Genomic DNA, 15,507 nt, shown 5'->3' with positions numbered 1-15,507 from the left:
CGAGGACGTCCAGGCCGACGCAGTTCTGGGCGTGTTTCATCTGCAGGACGTGAACGGGAGGCCCTTTGTATAAGAGAGTCCAAAAGAACCCCGAATAGAACCCTCATGTGTGTGTTTGATTCGAGCCTCACCAGGGGACCACACCCTAACGTGTCTCGTCCAGCCCGCCGAGTGCATCACTGCATCAGAAAGGCCTCTTCTGTCGCAGGATGCTGCCTGCTGGTGCTTCGCTGCGCGCTGGCGGCGCCCCTGGAGGCCCCGCTGGAGGCGGCGTCGACGGCGGCAGTCCCCGCCGCCAGCACGGCTGCCCCGGCGGCACCAGGCGGCGGCCCCGGCCCCGGCGGCAGCAGCGCCGCGCCGACACAGGCGCCGCCCGTCACCCCCACCGTGCCGTACATCACCGAGGCCATCCTGCAGCAGCCGGCAGGTAAGGCAGCCGAAGGCAGCTCTGCTTTTGTAGCGCGCCGCCGCGTCGCCGCGCTGCGAGTGGCGCTACTTGTGTTTTCGTCTTTGGAGCGGGCGGCGTAAGAAGCAGGGACTTCAAAGGGACTCGCCTGGCCGTGCCTTTCGGCGCGATCATGGACGACGCCGGAGAGCGGCTCTGTTTGTTCCAGCCGCGCGCTGCACAGCGGCCCCCTGGAGTTAATGCAGGAAGAGGAGTGCCTCTACAGTGCCGCGATTAATTTCGCCGCCCGCTTTAAATCGGTGCAAGGCGCGTCTCCGATTCCCCTTCCCCTCTTTAAATCGGTGCAAGGCGCGTCTCCGATTCCCCTTCCGCTCTTTAAATCGGTGCAAGGCGCGTCTCCGATTCCCCTTCCGCTCTTTAAATCGGTGCAAGGCGCGTCTCCGATTCCCCTTCCGCTCTTTAAATCGGTGCAAGGCGCGTCTCCGATTCCCCTTCCGCTCTTTAAATCGGTGCAAGGCGCGTCTCCGATTCCCCTTCCGCTCTTTAAATCGGTGCAAGGCGCGTCTCCGATTCCCCTTCCGCTCTTTAAATCGGTGCAAGGCGCGTCTCCGATTCCCCTTCCGCTCTTTAAATCGGTCCGCCGCCTTTTGTTCGCCGAGCCTCTTCATCTTTCAATTACATGGCCGTGTAGTCCGGCCCGCCGCGCCGTCAAGCCCTCCGCGCTAACTCGCTCGCTCAGCGGACGCACTTGGGTGGCGCCGCGCCGCGCCTCGTTTGGGGTACTCAATCGTCGCGGCTTAACTTGTTCCCGTCACGTGCTCGGCTCGCGACGCAAGTTTGGCAAACTAGCGAGTGCCACCGCGTCGCGTCCCTCCATGAATAAGAAGGGCCGCCTTCCTCTCGGCGTGATTCAATAACACAGCGGGACCGCAGGTGGCGCGCGGTGACCCCCATTAAGACGCCCCCGCCCCCTGGCCGCCGCCGCCTCGAGACTATTTTTCTTTCACGCATCGGCCGCGCGCCGGCGCCTCTGGTATTGCTCATCGCGCCGGCGGGCGTCGCTCATGAAATAAGGAGAAGTTGATTGTTTTCCCTCCTTCTTCTCCCCCTTCTTCCTCTGTCAGGTCCGCCAACATCTTGTAATTAATTGTTTGTATTTTTTTCTGTGTGATTTTTTTTTGTGGGAAGCACGTGTAGTTTAAAGGAGGAAAATAGACTTCCAGGCGCGGCATATCAAAAACCAAAAACGTTTATTGAATTAGTCATTTGTTTGGGGGGAAGGGGAAATTTAAGGACCCATTGTGGCAGGTTCTTCTTTTTTTGCCGAGTGTAATTCGTGTCAAACCGGGAAGGGGTGGCTGGCCGGGTCGCTCCTGAGGTGAAGCAGCTCGCATTCAGGCCGCAATGAATAGCATTAATCGTTTGTTATTTATTGCGTTCCAACAGAATCCTTTTGTGGCTGGGCGTGGCTTTTGGAGGCCGGCCTGGCCCGGCCTGGCGCAGCCCCCCTTGTTGTTAGGATTTCATTCCGCGCCGCCCCTTTCGCCCCTTTCGCTCGCTTCAATGGAGGAGCGTCTCTCTTCTTATTTTTCCCCACGCGAGCAAGGGACATTTTAATTACCAACTTCTGTCGCGTTCGCTGGTGCACGGCGCATGGCGGAAATCACATCGTTTTGATGCAAAAAAAAACCCCTTTTGGTGCGATATTTTGTTTTTTCGGTTTTTCCTCCCCGGATTTGCGTATGCCGGTGGGCATGAACGAACCCGCGGCCGAATGGACGAATGAAAATAATCCGCGCACATGTCAAGGCTTATTCTCGCATCGGTTACGCTAGTCTGCGCGGAGAATCTATTCACTACGCACACTCTTTTTTCTTCCTCTTCCGCTTTGGATTCGTTTGTTTGCGCGGAGGTTGCGTCAGTCTATAGACTCAGTTTTCAGGAGGGCTCCCCTTTTCACTAGTTTGTTGTTGTTGTTGTTAAGTTGCCTCGCCTGGTGCTATCGAGTGCGTCACTGGCAGTCCCGCTGCACCCGTTCGTCGGCGCCGGCCCGGCGTGCCTGGCCGTGCCTGGCCGGGCCCTTTCAGGACGAAGGAGAGAGAGGCAGGGACACGCCATCAATCTTCCAGCCGGCTCCGGGGGGGATATGGTTTCAGCAATTTTATCGAATTTGTGTCAGTTGTGTTCGCAGCGCAGCGCAGCGCAGCGGGCTAGATTCGGATCGCAGAGAGGTGCGCGTGAATGCAGAGGGTTTGGGCCGCGCCGTCGCACGGCGGGCCAGAAAGACCGGTGGAGGCGGCCAAAATTTTGGACGGGTTTTGACCTCCAGATCGAAACAGGACCCGAACCAAACGTGTGACCCTACCAATGGATTCCTCGTTCAGAGAGCAATCCATTGGTGGGGTCACACGTTGTGTTCGAGCTGAAAACGCGCCTCCACCGGTCTTCTGGCAAATCCACTGTGCGTCGGTTTGTGGGACTCGCTGTGGGTGCACGCAGAGTGCACGTTTTGGCGCATTAGAGCGCTCGGCCCGCTCTCGCTCCGGCTCGGCGCGCTCCAAATCTTTAGCCCGCTTTTGGTTTCGACATAACTTTGCGGGTAAAAGTTTTTGAGTGCGTGGCGGCGGAGCAGCGAAGTAGCGGCGGTCGGAGCAGGCAGAGGCATGCGAACACTGTAATTCCTCCCCCAGCGTCGCTCATGTAAATGTGTTTCCACAATCGACGCGGAAGTGGAAGGGGGGAGCATCTCCGTCTGTATTAGTCGCGTCAAAAGCCGCCAGGCTCGACGCAACCGCTGGCGGGAAAAAATGTTGTCAAAAAGAAAGTTATGATTTCCCTCCAGCAAACCCTTGTAAAAATGAAAGTACGGATTTGGTACGGATCCAGACCGGGAATGGTACGGGTGTAGTCAGGGCGCGTCTGACGAAGGCTGGGTTTGGTCCGGACAGTGCCCGACCAAGTGCGGCTATCGTCAGGGAGGTGCCCGACCTGGTCTGGCTAACGTCGGGGTAGTCCCCGACCTAGTCCGGCAGTTGTCAGGAGGTCCCAGACCTAATCCGGCAGTAGTCAGGTCACCATACCTGGTCCGGCTGAAGTCAGGAGGTGCCCGACGAAGTCCGGAAATCGCCGTACTAAATTCGAACTTAGAATATTTTTCGTCGTTGAAGCAAAATGCACACGTTGTCACAAGGAGTTAATATAATATTTCATCCTATCGGTTACAGATATAAAAACCAGGCGCAAGGTTCCATCTGTTCGTGGCAGTAAACGCATTCCATAGTTTTCTTTTCAATAAGTATTGTCACCGCCCATACTGGCCTCGCGCGCGGACGAGGTTCCGCGAGTCGCCGCGAGATGGCGCTGCGCGCGCCGAGCCGCCGCCCGCTCGCGCTGGCGACCTAGGTTAGCGTTGTAACTAGTCTGTAAGCACGTTTTCACCGATCAGCGTTTGACCCGCGAACGTTCGCTTCCTTGTGGGTCACCTTCGGTCCCCTGACCGGTGAGCGCCTTCAACGGCAGTTCGTTTCGGGGACTGACCCGACCGCGGCGAGCGCCCACACGGCTGTCTGCTACGGTCGTTCTCTCCGAAGGCGTAGTGCCCAACTGGCTGCTCCCCCGGTCGCCTACATTGCCTTCGCCGACAACGACCAAACGGCATACCTGTGCGTCTTTTCTTTACGTAGATACAGACGTAGAGGGAGTGCGCGCGCGGCCCGCGGGGGCTTCAGCCAAGTGGCTCCCCGCACCGCTTCCTCCCCATGTGGCGGAGTGGCGCAGTGGTCTAAGGTGCTGGCATCGAGTCCGGAGGGCGGACGTTCCAATCCAGCCCGCGCATGTTTTTGTGCTTCGGAGCTCCGTACGATTCCCGCACTTCGGCCTGACTTTTTGGACGATTTCCCGGACTGCGTCTGGAGCAGCTTGCCGGACTCCGAGTCCGGAAAAAGTGCGGCGTATGGTCGTTTTCCGCACCTTTTCCAGACACGAGTCGGGAGTCCGGCAGGTCCGGAAACAGTCTGGAATCGATCCGGATTGTCGGACTAAACCCAGTCTGGAGCCGGACTTTCATTTTTACAAGGGACAGACAGCGCTGGCACAGCCGCGGTGCAGCAGGGAAAAATATACAAAAACGAATTGGAGCCCGCGGTCCCCGTTTCGAGCCCTGGGCCCCGCCGCCGCGTACTAGACTGCCTTCGCAGGCTTGACTTCACTACAGTCGGCTAAGTGCTCCACTGCCAACGCGCAGAAACCCTTCAAGCCCGGCAGCTCGGCCGCCACGCCGCTGCTACTGCACACAGTGGACATGGGCTGGCGGGGGCCGCCGCACCAACTTTGAAGTCCAATGCAAGCGAGGCGACTCGACTGTTTGATGGCGCTGGAGTCCGCGCTGGAAGACGACAGGCCCCGCCCCGCGCTGGAGGGTCGCACGCGTTGCCTCCTCCAAGCTTCACGCGTGTTCTTACACTGTGCTGATCCTCCTCTTCCAACAGCCTAACAGCTTGTTTTATTTCGGTGGTATTTTTTCCGTAGTCGTTGCACTTCTACTTTGTCGCGAGACCGTGCCGCCACGCGCGCGAGCCAGGTTGTTCTGACGCGGCGTCGAAGGCGGTGCCCGCCGGCCCGGCCCGGCTCCTTGCCCGACACGTGCTGGTGACATCGCCGGGGGGCGTGCCGCGCGCCGTCATGACCACCGTGCGCAGCAAGGAAACAAACGCGTTTAGTAATTTTCAGCGTGCGTGAATCTTGTGTAGTTGCTGTTTTTTTTTGTTTTTGTTTTTCTTACAAAAGTTGAGTCTGTCATCACAAACCCTTTACTCCGATTCTTCCTTTTTCCGCGGCTTTTCCCTGGCCAGAGGGGTGTTGTGGCGGGGCGTGGTGGGGCGGGGCGGGGTGGGGTGCTCACGGCAGGCAGCCTTGCGGCTAAAGCGCCTCCCTGTCCCTGGGCTTTATTTCGCGAAGGGGAGAGAGAGAGAGGCGAATAAATCTCCAGGCCGAATTCCTCCAGTGGCAGACGCCGCAGACGCCAGCCGGCACCTCACACACATCACGAGGCGGGGCACGGCTCTTTGAAGCCGCCGAGCCGGGCCGGGCCGGGCCGGGGCCAACGTGCCGTTGCACAAACACCCTCCCTCCAGGTCTTCGTTGAAAGTGTATGAGGCCGAAAAAACTCACTGCCTTGTGCAACTAGGCCTTCGGTCTCTTCTACGGTGTGGGGGCGGGCAGAACAGCCGCGCGTCGTCCTCGGAAGCGCGCTGCGTCCACTCCTCGGAGTTGTTTATCTCGCTGTCGGTTCTCTTTGTCTCCAAGTCCGGTTAGGTGGTTCGGTAGGCCGTCGGGGATAAATACCGATGAGTAACGGCCCTTCCCGTCAAGGGGTAGTTGGTGCGCACGCCGCCCCGCCGCCACTGCCGGGCCTTGGGCACCAGTCCAGCGGGTGTGTGGGGCACAAACAAGCACGCTGCGCCACGCCGGGCATAGCAGGGCGTGATTGTTTTAGTGCTCTCGCATGGCTGAGGACCCTCTTGAGGCCACGAGAGCAATTTGACTTTGCGGCGCAGCGCGGCGCAAACAGTTTAGCGGGGAGTGGCCCGGCGGCAGGCTGGGGCTGCGGCGTGCGCGTCGCCGCGGCCCGGGCCGAGCCGTGCCGAGCCGAGCCGAGCCGTGCCGAGCCGGGCCGTGCCGAGCCGAGCCGGGCCGTGCCGTGCCGAGCCGGGCCGTGCCGAGCCGAGCCGGGCCGAGCCGAGCCGAGCCGAGCCGGGCCGTGCCGAGCCGAGCCGGGCCGTCGTCGCGTTGACAGGGAGACTCCCGGATGCGCAGCTTGACGTGGTGGAGCACGCCGTCGCGGTGCTCGTGGGGGACGGGCGGGGTATCGGCCCCCATCGCTGGCACGGCGGCCGGATGCACCTAGCGCGCCTCGCGTGGCGCCGGTGCTGCCGAGCTGCCGGAGTCGCCGATAAGAACAACTGTGGACCGGAAGACAAATTGTGGCGCAAAAGACACGGTCCCCGGGGTGGGGGCGTGGCTTCGCGCCGCGACACTGGTAGTGGGTAATTTGCGCGCGGGACAGGGATACGTACCAAGGCCGCCATGCAAGCCAAATGAGGCCGTCGAGACGGCATCGGCATGACCGCCCGCCGGGACGGGACGCGACGGGACGGGCCGCCTGTATCGCGAATAAGAAAGTTTCCGCGCAGTCCTTGATTTATATTGGGCAATCCAGCCGCTCGGCTCTGGCTCTCGGATCTGGGGCAGATGCGGACCGGGTGAGCCCCTCCGACGATGTGCGCGGTGCGCGAGCACTGCCGAAATCATTAAGAAGAGTGTGGGCGCGTGACCCTGCCGAGGACGCGCGTTTCGTCTCTCTCTCTCTCTCTCTCTCTCTCTCTCTCTCTCTCTCTCTCTCTCTCTCTCTCTCTCTCTCTCTCTCTCTCTCTCTCTCTCTCTCTCTCTCTCTCTCTCTCTCCTAGCGTCGCTGAGCGTGAGCGTCCCGTGTGGGTGCGAGAGAGACAGAGCGACGGGACACTGTGCGGCGTGTTGCCGATGCCCGCCATTGGATGCTCCTTAGCGCTGTCTCACTCGTCGTTTTGTGCTGGCGGTGCTGGCCCACTGCTGGCCGCGCGAGGCGTGGGCGTGGACGTGCTCGGCGTGCCGCAATCGAACCGCCGAACCACGATTGCGTTCCATTTCTGCCGTCGCCATTTCGGCGCGTAACTCATCTCCTCGACTCGTCTCTCATACAAATCCAAGGCCTTATTTGACGTATAAATTATTTTTCGAATAAATGAAAGTATCATACTTTAATGTAATGTCGCAATATTTGAGTGTGTAGATCGCAGGTTTCGTGACGGTCGGAGGTTAGAAAACCAGGTTGTGTCCCTGCAATCGACAGATTGGGCTCTCTGAGCTTCCACAACCTTCCGCAAGCAGTCCAGGCAGAGTCGGCGGCGGGCCGCCTCACCAGGCCGATAGACGACGGAGGGAAAAAGCGGGCAGTAATTTTGAGGCGAGAAAGCCGCGGTGTGCTGGAACCACCAGGCAGGGCCCTCATCGGACCTTCCACGTCCGTTAATGGGTCCATTACAGCGCTCCACGGCCACGGCGAGGGCCACGGCGAGGGCCGCGGCGAAGGCCACACGGCGCCACCACGCCGACGCCAAAAGAATCAGCGGGCGTCCGTCTCTCTCGCACGCGCGCGCAGCCCGCCCCTGCTGGAAACACTTCAATATGTGATACCATTTCCATTGGCACGGTGTGTGGCCGCTTGGCGCCCGGCCGAGGGAGGGGAGGGGGAGAGAAGGGGGGCGCACTGCGGTCGTGGAGCCCAGCCGGAACAAGATCCACACCTTTTTGTCACTGGAGGAGAGAGTGGAGGGGGAGGGGGGCGGGCTGCCGGCCCGTCCCGTCCGTGTCGTGGCGACCGGCCAGGGAGCGCCCGCGGACTGCCGGGTAGGCAACCCGCGCCCAGCCGTGGCCCCGCATTGCCTACCCGCACGGCGTTCCGCTCTCCCTGTCGGCACACCCAATGAGTGTGAGCGAGACAAACAGCTGGACCTACACGCTGGATGCCCACGCGTCGCCAGGCGCGGGGTCGCGCACTCGGTGAGTGGCGTAATTACGCAAAGCCTTTGATCGCGGTGCCCCAGTAGACTCGCAGACTCGCGAGGGTCAACGCGACGGCAGTGGACGCCAGCTAATTGTCAATTTGCTAATTAAGGCTCTTCACCTCGGCACAATCTAGCGTAATATGAAGGAGGCGTGCTGGGAGTCGTGCGGGAAAAGGGGTAAGGGTTATGCATTGTGCGCTGTTTTCTTTTTTTTTCCCTCTCTCTGTCTCTCTTTCCCTCTTTCTGTCTCTTTACTTCCCGTTTATCTCTCGGAACACAAGGCCACCAAGTTTTGCGGCCCCCGCAGCTCGTGAGATGTTTCTATGTTGCTTTTTCTGACCATTCTAGTTCTGTTTTTGTTTCGTGTCTGTTTGCTGCTGGTGTCCTGCGGGCCTTCTTACGTGACTGCTCACTGACTTGTCATCATCATCATCATCATCATGGCCATCATCATGATCGTTGTAACGGACTCCGAGCGAGGGCGGCCGCCCCTCCCGCGCCGCCTCGCCGATCCTAGAGGTGCTGCTGCACGTAGTCCCCGCCTCGCCTCGCCACGGCGCGCTCCCTTTTTATGCGTCGTTTCTCCACCAGATCGCGTGGCCGTGTTCGGTTTCTCAAAAGCGCCGCGCCGAGCGGGCGCCACCAAGCGGCACTACTAAAGCGGCACCAAGCGCCACGAAGCGCAGAGGCTTCCCCGCTTCGAGCCCCGCGCGGCGTCGGTTCAATGTTTTCGCGGAAGGACCGCGGGGAGGGGCGGGAAGGCTTGTCGGACTGCCGGCGTCAACTTCTCAGGGCGGGCCGGGCGTAATCCGCCCGCTCGCCAACATTAGCTCTCCCGCGCTTCCTTTAAAAATAGCGGCCGTCGCCGCCGTCGCACTGCAGACTGATTCCGAGAGTCGTTTCCGCCGCTGTCTCTCTCGCACCTATCAGGGACGCGCCCGTGAGTGCGAGAGAGACAGAGCGACGGAATGAGTCTGCAGCCAGCCCAGCCCAGCCCCGGGGCCGCGGAGTACAGCCGTGTTTACTCAGCCTTTGTTTAAATATATGCAGTCCACTTCCGGGGTCCGGGGCAGCCGCTCCCCGCCCCACCGCGCCCCACGGACCTCCACCGCGCTCTCCACGGCCTAGCTCCGCCGGGCTCCGCGGCCCCGGGGACACCTGCGGGTGCGAGCCGCGAGGGAGCGCGGCGTGGGGGGCACCCCCGATGGTGCGCAGCGCGGCAGCGCCATGAAAAACTTTGGCCGCTTTCGCAGCGGGACTACACGTCCGAATTAGCAGTTGTTGTTGCTGCTTTTGTTGTTTTGCACGCGTCATCGCGTCGTTATCGCCGGAAGACTTGCAGTGCCCCGAAGGCCTAAACTCTGCGGCGAGGCCGCGCCACCTTCGACTTGTTGCACGTCGCGCCTCGCACTTTGACAGCCGCGACAGCAGGCATCACAACGCGTCACGGCCTGGGCCTTCTGCGCCAAGCGCGACTTGCCTTTTTTTCTTGATTTTTGTTGCGTCGTTTTTAGCAGTGGAGGCCGAGGCACGACGACGCGGCCTTCGCCGCGGCGCACACGTAGGTCTGTCATGCTGCAAGTTTATATCTGGCAAAATAAATGCAGGGGCCTTACTCGAGTGGGGCGTGGCGTGGCGTGGCGCGGCGCGGCGCGGTGCGGCTAACAAATAGAACCACGCGCTGCTCCGCCCGGCCCGCCCTCCAGGATTCCCTCCAGGAGTCTCCCCGGCCATTTCTCAACCTTTCCCAGGAATTAATCGCCCGAGGGAGAGGCTGGCGCGGGGCTGGCGGCCTTCTACCCCCGCCGACGACGAGCTCGACGTGTGTGGCGTGTCCGAGTCGGGGCCTACACCGCGGCCTACACCGCGGCCTACCAGGATTATGGGTCAGCTACTACGTTGGTCGCTCTGTCTCTCTCGCACGCATGGGGCTCTCCGTCAGAGTGCAAGAGAGACAGACTGATCAACCGATCTTCTGAATTGCTTGGCAGGTCTTCGCGACGTCGTGTCTCTGACGTCTGCTCTCTCGAGGGCATCGAATCAAGCAATAAGTGGGAATGCCTTCGAACGAGGGATCTATACTTGCTGTCATATGTGTTTTCTATTGGGCGTCTCTCGAGTCTCGTTTGCCAAACCAACTCCTGGTCCACTGTGCAGTGTGGCCGCTGTGCAGTGTGGCGGTCAAGGCAGGAGCCGACGGGGGCGGCTCGTTTGAAGGCCTCGTTCCGGATCGAACGCCTCTCAGCGCTAACACTTTCCGAGCAGGTGAAATTAATGGTAACTGCGCCGGCCCAACTTTGCGGCCTTTCATCATTTAGATGTATAATACGACACGTGGAGGGGGACGGGGGGGGGGGAGTCTTAAGTGGCGCGGATGAGTTGAGAAGAATAAGTTTTACCACCTCCTTCTTGTCGAGGACCATTCTCATCTAATTCGCACCTCGCCGTCCTCGGCGCAAAGTTTACTTCCGGCCTTGATTAAATTTCAGTTCCGGTGTGCCGGCAGTGGCGCGGCGGGCCTAAGCCGCCAAAGCCGCGCCGGCCGCGCTAGCCGGCCATTACGTGTTGATAGGGTTTGAACGGGGATGTGGCGGTGGCCAAGGCCTGGCCAAGGCCTGGCGGCCCGCTGGCCTTGCGGTGTGCTGTGCTGGGGCCGCGCTGGGCCCTGCCTTCCGGGAAGGCGAATCATGGCCCCATCAAGGACGTCATGGGCGTCAAGGGCTGGCCAGCAGTGTAAGCAGTGGAAGCCGATCCGCCAGATTGGCGACCTGGCGTCTGGGAGCTGGACCCGCCTTGAGCCTGCCGTCACTCTGTCTCTCTCGCACTGCGCGGACTGCGCGGCGCCCTGTGAGTGCGAACGCGCTTGTCCACCGAGCTCGTCACGCACACAAAGACCCACGCCGTCGTCCCACTGACCGGAACATTATGTCGCGCGCCACCCTCGCCGCAGATTGTCCTTTTGTTTTTCTCCGGCCTCGACAAAGGACAAACTTACGAGCACGAAAAAAAAATGTATGAAAAAAAAAAAAACGCCCTCGCATGCGTCAGGACGGGGGCGTCCCACTAAATCAAAAACTTTTAATGAAAAAGAAAAATGGCCGAGGCCGCGAGGGGGCTCTCCTTTGATAACACCCACCTGCAGCGAGAAAAATCTGCCATTGTGTTCCTTGGGCCGGCCGGCATGGCGCGGCACGGCGCGGCACGGCCGCCGTGGACAATGCTGCCCGATGCGGCGCCGGGACGGCCAGGACGGAGTGACCCTTGTAAGGCGCAGCAGTGTGCAGTGGTGCCACAGCGCGCTCGGTGTGTGCCGTGCGCCCCGCCTGCGCGCCTGTCTCTCTCGCACCTATACGGGGCGCCGCACGAGTGCGAGAGAGACAGAGCGACGAGAGCAGTGAGCGGAATGAACCTGCTGCATGCCTGCCTGCCGTGTTTGCCGTGACGGACAAACTAACTCCGGTCTGGCTCTGGGCGCGCGGCGGGGCGAGGTGGCGCAGGGCACGGTGTGGCGCGTCATAGCAAAGCCTACAATTAACTCCTGTGCACGACGGCGAGCTCGATTGCACAAGCGCGAAACCTGTTGACGAGCGCGCGTGTGTGAGGGAGAGAGAGAGAGAGAGAGAGAGAGAGAGAGAGAGAGAGAGAGAGAGAGAGAGAGAGAATGAGTGTTTGTGTGCGCTCGTTTGGAGCGCAACATGCGGAAATGCGCCTAGCCCGAGACAGAAGAGGTGACACAAGCGTCAAAACGAGTGCGTCTCCTTGTACAACGACGTGCTGCTAGATGCCTGCACTGACACAATGTTGTAAAAATTAAGTGATTTTTTTATCTTGATTTTTCAGTGGGATTTTTTGGTCCTATACATTTAGTCGGTCACCGAGACTGGGATGGGAGCTCTGCTTCAGAATCCGGGAAAAAACTAGGACTTCCTTGACCCCGGCGCGACGCCGCGTGACCTTAGCAAACCGTTTAATTAAACGCTTTGACGTCCTGCCTTGTTTCCTTTTTCTCCGTCTGCATGCCGGAAGTGCCCTACACCACCAGGGCTTTGCTCTCTCTCTCTCTCTCTCTCTCTCTCTCTCTCTCTCTCTCTCTCTCTCTCTCTCTCTCTCTCTCGCGCTCTCTCTCTCGCTGGTCCCGCCGGGCCGCGAGTGGCGGAGTGGCGCTGCCCTTCATCAAAACGGCCGGCCGAGCTAATCTGCAGGCAAATTGAATTCGTTTCACTCGCAGGCTTGGCGGCCGGGCTCGGTGGGTTTGGCGGGCTTCGCGGGCGAGGGTGCGCCGCGCGGCGCGAGACGCGTGTTGAGGCGAGGAACCACCCCTGAGCGCTGCTCCCTCGCACTCCCCGTATGGGTGCGAGGGAGACAGAGCGACGAGTCTCGGAGCCGGCCCGCGCGAAGGGAATAACAACCAGTGCCCGCGGCTTGGACGGGCGCGTAGTCGCGTAGCCGCGGGGCCTGCACTGCAAGGGAGGGTACCGAGGGTGGGCAGGGCCAGGCAGAGCCTTGCTGGCGGCCGGACCCACACGGAAAATAGATGTCTAAAAGACGTATATTAGACGTCTATTTGTAGATGGAAATGAGTCTAATAGAGGTCTTTTGACATCTACATGTAGATCATCTACACATAATCTAATGGTCGAATTTGCGACGTCTATTAGACGTCTATTACTTTTCCTCTAGTAGACGTCTGCAGATAGATTTAGAATCGACGGACTCAGAATAGCCCCTGCATACCAAGTAGCGCACAACGAAGGTATCAACGGTCAAAACGCGAGTTGGGTTCCCGCTTGGGAAGGTAGTAGCATCTAGATCGAATAGGGCAGTTCGTATCACCTGATGTGGGGATTTAGAGGGCCGAGCGAGGGAACGCTGCCGGTACGGCACTACCAGCCCTTGCCACATCCAAAAAAATGTAAGGTCCTCACGCCACAAGATCGATTATATTTAGAGGACTCTTCAAAGGAGAGGAGAACGGCGTAGAGACTATAAGAGAACTGGCTCACGGAGTCGTCACCGCGAGCGGGCAGACGTGCTTTGCGCGTGGCGTGCTCTCGTGGCAGTTAGGAAAAGCTTATCCGTCTAGTACCTTATCTAAAGAGTAGAAAGACATCTTTCTACTTTGAAGACCAAGATCTCACCCACTACGCTATGGGCTGACCTAAGAAGTTGGGACGGAAATTAATCTATGTGGCGTCTGCATTAAGTCTATCATTGTGCATCTATAGATAGTCTACATGTGATATATTTTTAGACGTCCATGTTTCGACGACCTTAGCTGTCTACATGAAATCTACCGTGTGGACATCTGCTGATAGACCTTTGCTAGATATCAGGTAGATCTGCCCTATGAGTCCTTAGATGAACTTTGACAAGAAAGATCATCTATAGACGTCTGCAGTTGCATCTATAGTTAGACATAGACGGATTAGAGGCGCGTTAGATCCTTTATAGACCGTCTACTTCAGTCCATAGATCTCTATAGACACTAAAGATCATCTATAGATTGTCTAAATTTGTCTATAGACGTAGATAGACTTTTGAAGACCACATCTAGACGGTCTAGCTTAATCTATAGACGTCTATTTTCCGTGTGGGGAACGCTGACGCGGCGCAATGCGCGACTGTACTTTTCTGCTGGCTGGCGTTCCCGTGGTTCCCGCCCGCAGCGACTGCAGCGACCCCTGGCGGCCGGGCCGGACTTATCCTAACGCTAGCCACGCCAGCCACGCCAGCCACGCGAGCGAGCCACCACGCCCCGCCCCGCCACGCCGCAAACTGCATAGGCTGGCCGCGCGCCAAGGCTGGCCGTGCTACGGGTACACTGCAGTGCAATGACGAGGTAACCGGGCCGTGCTTCAGGTAATATTCCGGCAGCCCTCCGTCATCCTCGCCTTTTTGGCGAGCCGCTTCGAGGACCATTCAGGTAATACACGTACAATGGGAGAGGCTGCCGACGCCAAAGTAGCAGCCGACGGTTCGCCCCCCACCCCCACCCCGCCCACGCCCCAGTCATGGAAGCCCGGCACACTTGAGGGCAATCCAAGTTTTATTAAAGTTCTCATCAGCATAGCGAGCCCTCGGCGCCGCTTGCAGACCTCTCGAGCGAGCATTCATATGTGAGGATGAGAAATTCAACAGCGCGTGCGGGGGAGTGGAACGGCCTGGGAGCTGTTTGCAGACTGCAGCACTGTGAAGCGCACGCGCCGCTTAGGCAGGTGGTTCGTGAACGGCTTGCAGTGCTGTCTCGGGGGCTCGCCAAAACCGAAAAATTGGGCTGGGTTAAGCGTGTCGTGATAACGCCACTGCCACTTTGCCGTCGTGGGGACGTCGGCTGTGTTTGCGTCCGTTCGGGCCAATGCGAGGGGACGCCCCGCCACGCCCCGCCACGCCCCCGCCGGGGCCTGGGCTGGGGGTCAAGCTCGACGCCAATCTCGTTTTTGAAGCCCCCCTCCCCGCCCCGCCCCACCCCGTCACCGTAACGACGTAACGTCATTCTGCGGATGTCGCCACTGCAAATCCACTTTGTTAATGTTGTCTGGGCCTCTTTCTCTTTCATGTGGCCGGGCGTGTCGGACCGCGTCACCCTCCCCCCCCTTTTCCCTCCCCTTCCCCCTCTTCCCCTCTCCCCCTCTTCTCTCTCTCTCTCTCCCCTCCCTCTCTTTCTTCTCTCTCCTCTCTCTCTCCCCTCTCTCTCTCTCTTTTCTCTCTCTCTCTCTCTCTCTTTTTCCCTTTTCGCACTCGAGGGGCGCCCCGTTGGGGTGCGAGAGAGACGGGGCGACGGCCACATGGCCTTTTATGCGTCGTTACGACTGATGACCGCAGCAGGCCGGCCATGCATCACTGCGGCCGGGCCGCCCTGGTGACTTCGACTTGGGGAGCACGCATGGCGCCACACCACAAAAATACCAATCTGGTGGCTGCCAGCTCGACTGCCTGCCTGTCCGCCGCGTTTTACAGTGTCGCTCGGCGTGTCGCTCCAGCCTCCCTCCCGCCCCGCCCTGTGCGCGCTTCCCTTCGGCCTCCGACCTGAGAGAGAAAAGGCAAGTTGCCTCCCCCTGTTAATCCCTACTCTGCAGGCGCCGCCGTTCCCCCAATTGGACCAATAGCGCCCCGAAGCGCCGCGCCGCGCCACGCCGCGCCACGCCGCGTGCAAAGCGGCCCTCGCGGCATTCCGCGCCAGTTTCCGCAGCTTCCTGTTTTGAAACGCGGCGCCGTGCCGCGCCGTGCCGCGCCGTGCCGACGTCATGGCGTTGATGAGGCATTCAAAGCCCCCCAGGCGGCTTCCGTGGCCGTCCGTGGCCCTCTGCCAGCGGGCCGATGCCGAAGAGTCGCTCCCTCCCTGTCGCACTCGTGGGTCGGCCCGTTGGGGTGCGAGAGAGACGGAGCGACGCGGCGCACCTCCACGCCATTGTAGTCGTACTCGCCGGGATGTGTTTGGTGAGGCCAGAACTCGGCGCGCGCCGTGCCAGGCCTTGCCGACCGCGGTGCCAACCGTCATGA

General features: G+C 59.9%; 1 protein-coding gene across 4 annotated transcripts in view; it reads left to right on the top strand.

The window, feature by feature from the left end:
- Positions 1-350: 350 nt before the first annotated feature.
- Positions 351-15,507, top strand: part of LOC117642779 (hemicentin-1-like) — a 55,507-nt gene continuing 40,350 nt past the window's right edge. For 2 of the 4 annotated variants that reach the window (XR_004587591.1, XM_034381312.1), the window contains exon 1: positions 351-427. The gene's annotated coding sequence lies outside the window, so the exon portion shown is untranslated. Of the gene's footprint in view, positions 428-7,978; positions 8,003-13,865; positions 13,931-15,507 lie in introns of those variants that run through there. The other 2 variants (XM_034381315.1, XM_034381314.1) reach the window with 2 other exon arrangements.

The sequence above is a fragment of the Thrips palmi genome, unplaced genomic scaffold, assembly GCF_012932325.1.
Source record: "Thrips palmi isolate BJ-2018 unplaced genomic scaffold, TpBJ-2018v1 HiC_scaffold_16, whole genome shotgun sequence".
NCBI lineage: Eukaryota > Metazoa > Arthropoda > Insecta > Thysanoptera > Thripidae > Thrips > Thrips palmi.
Note: the sequence above shows the minus strand (reverse complement) of the source record. Positions and strands in the feature narration are given on the sequence as shown.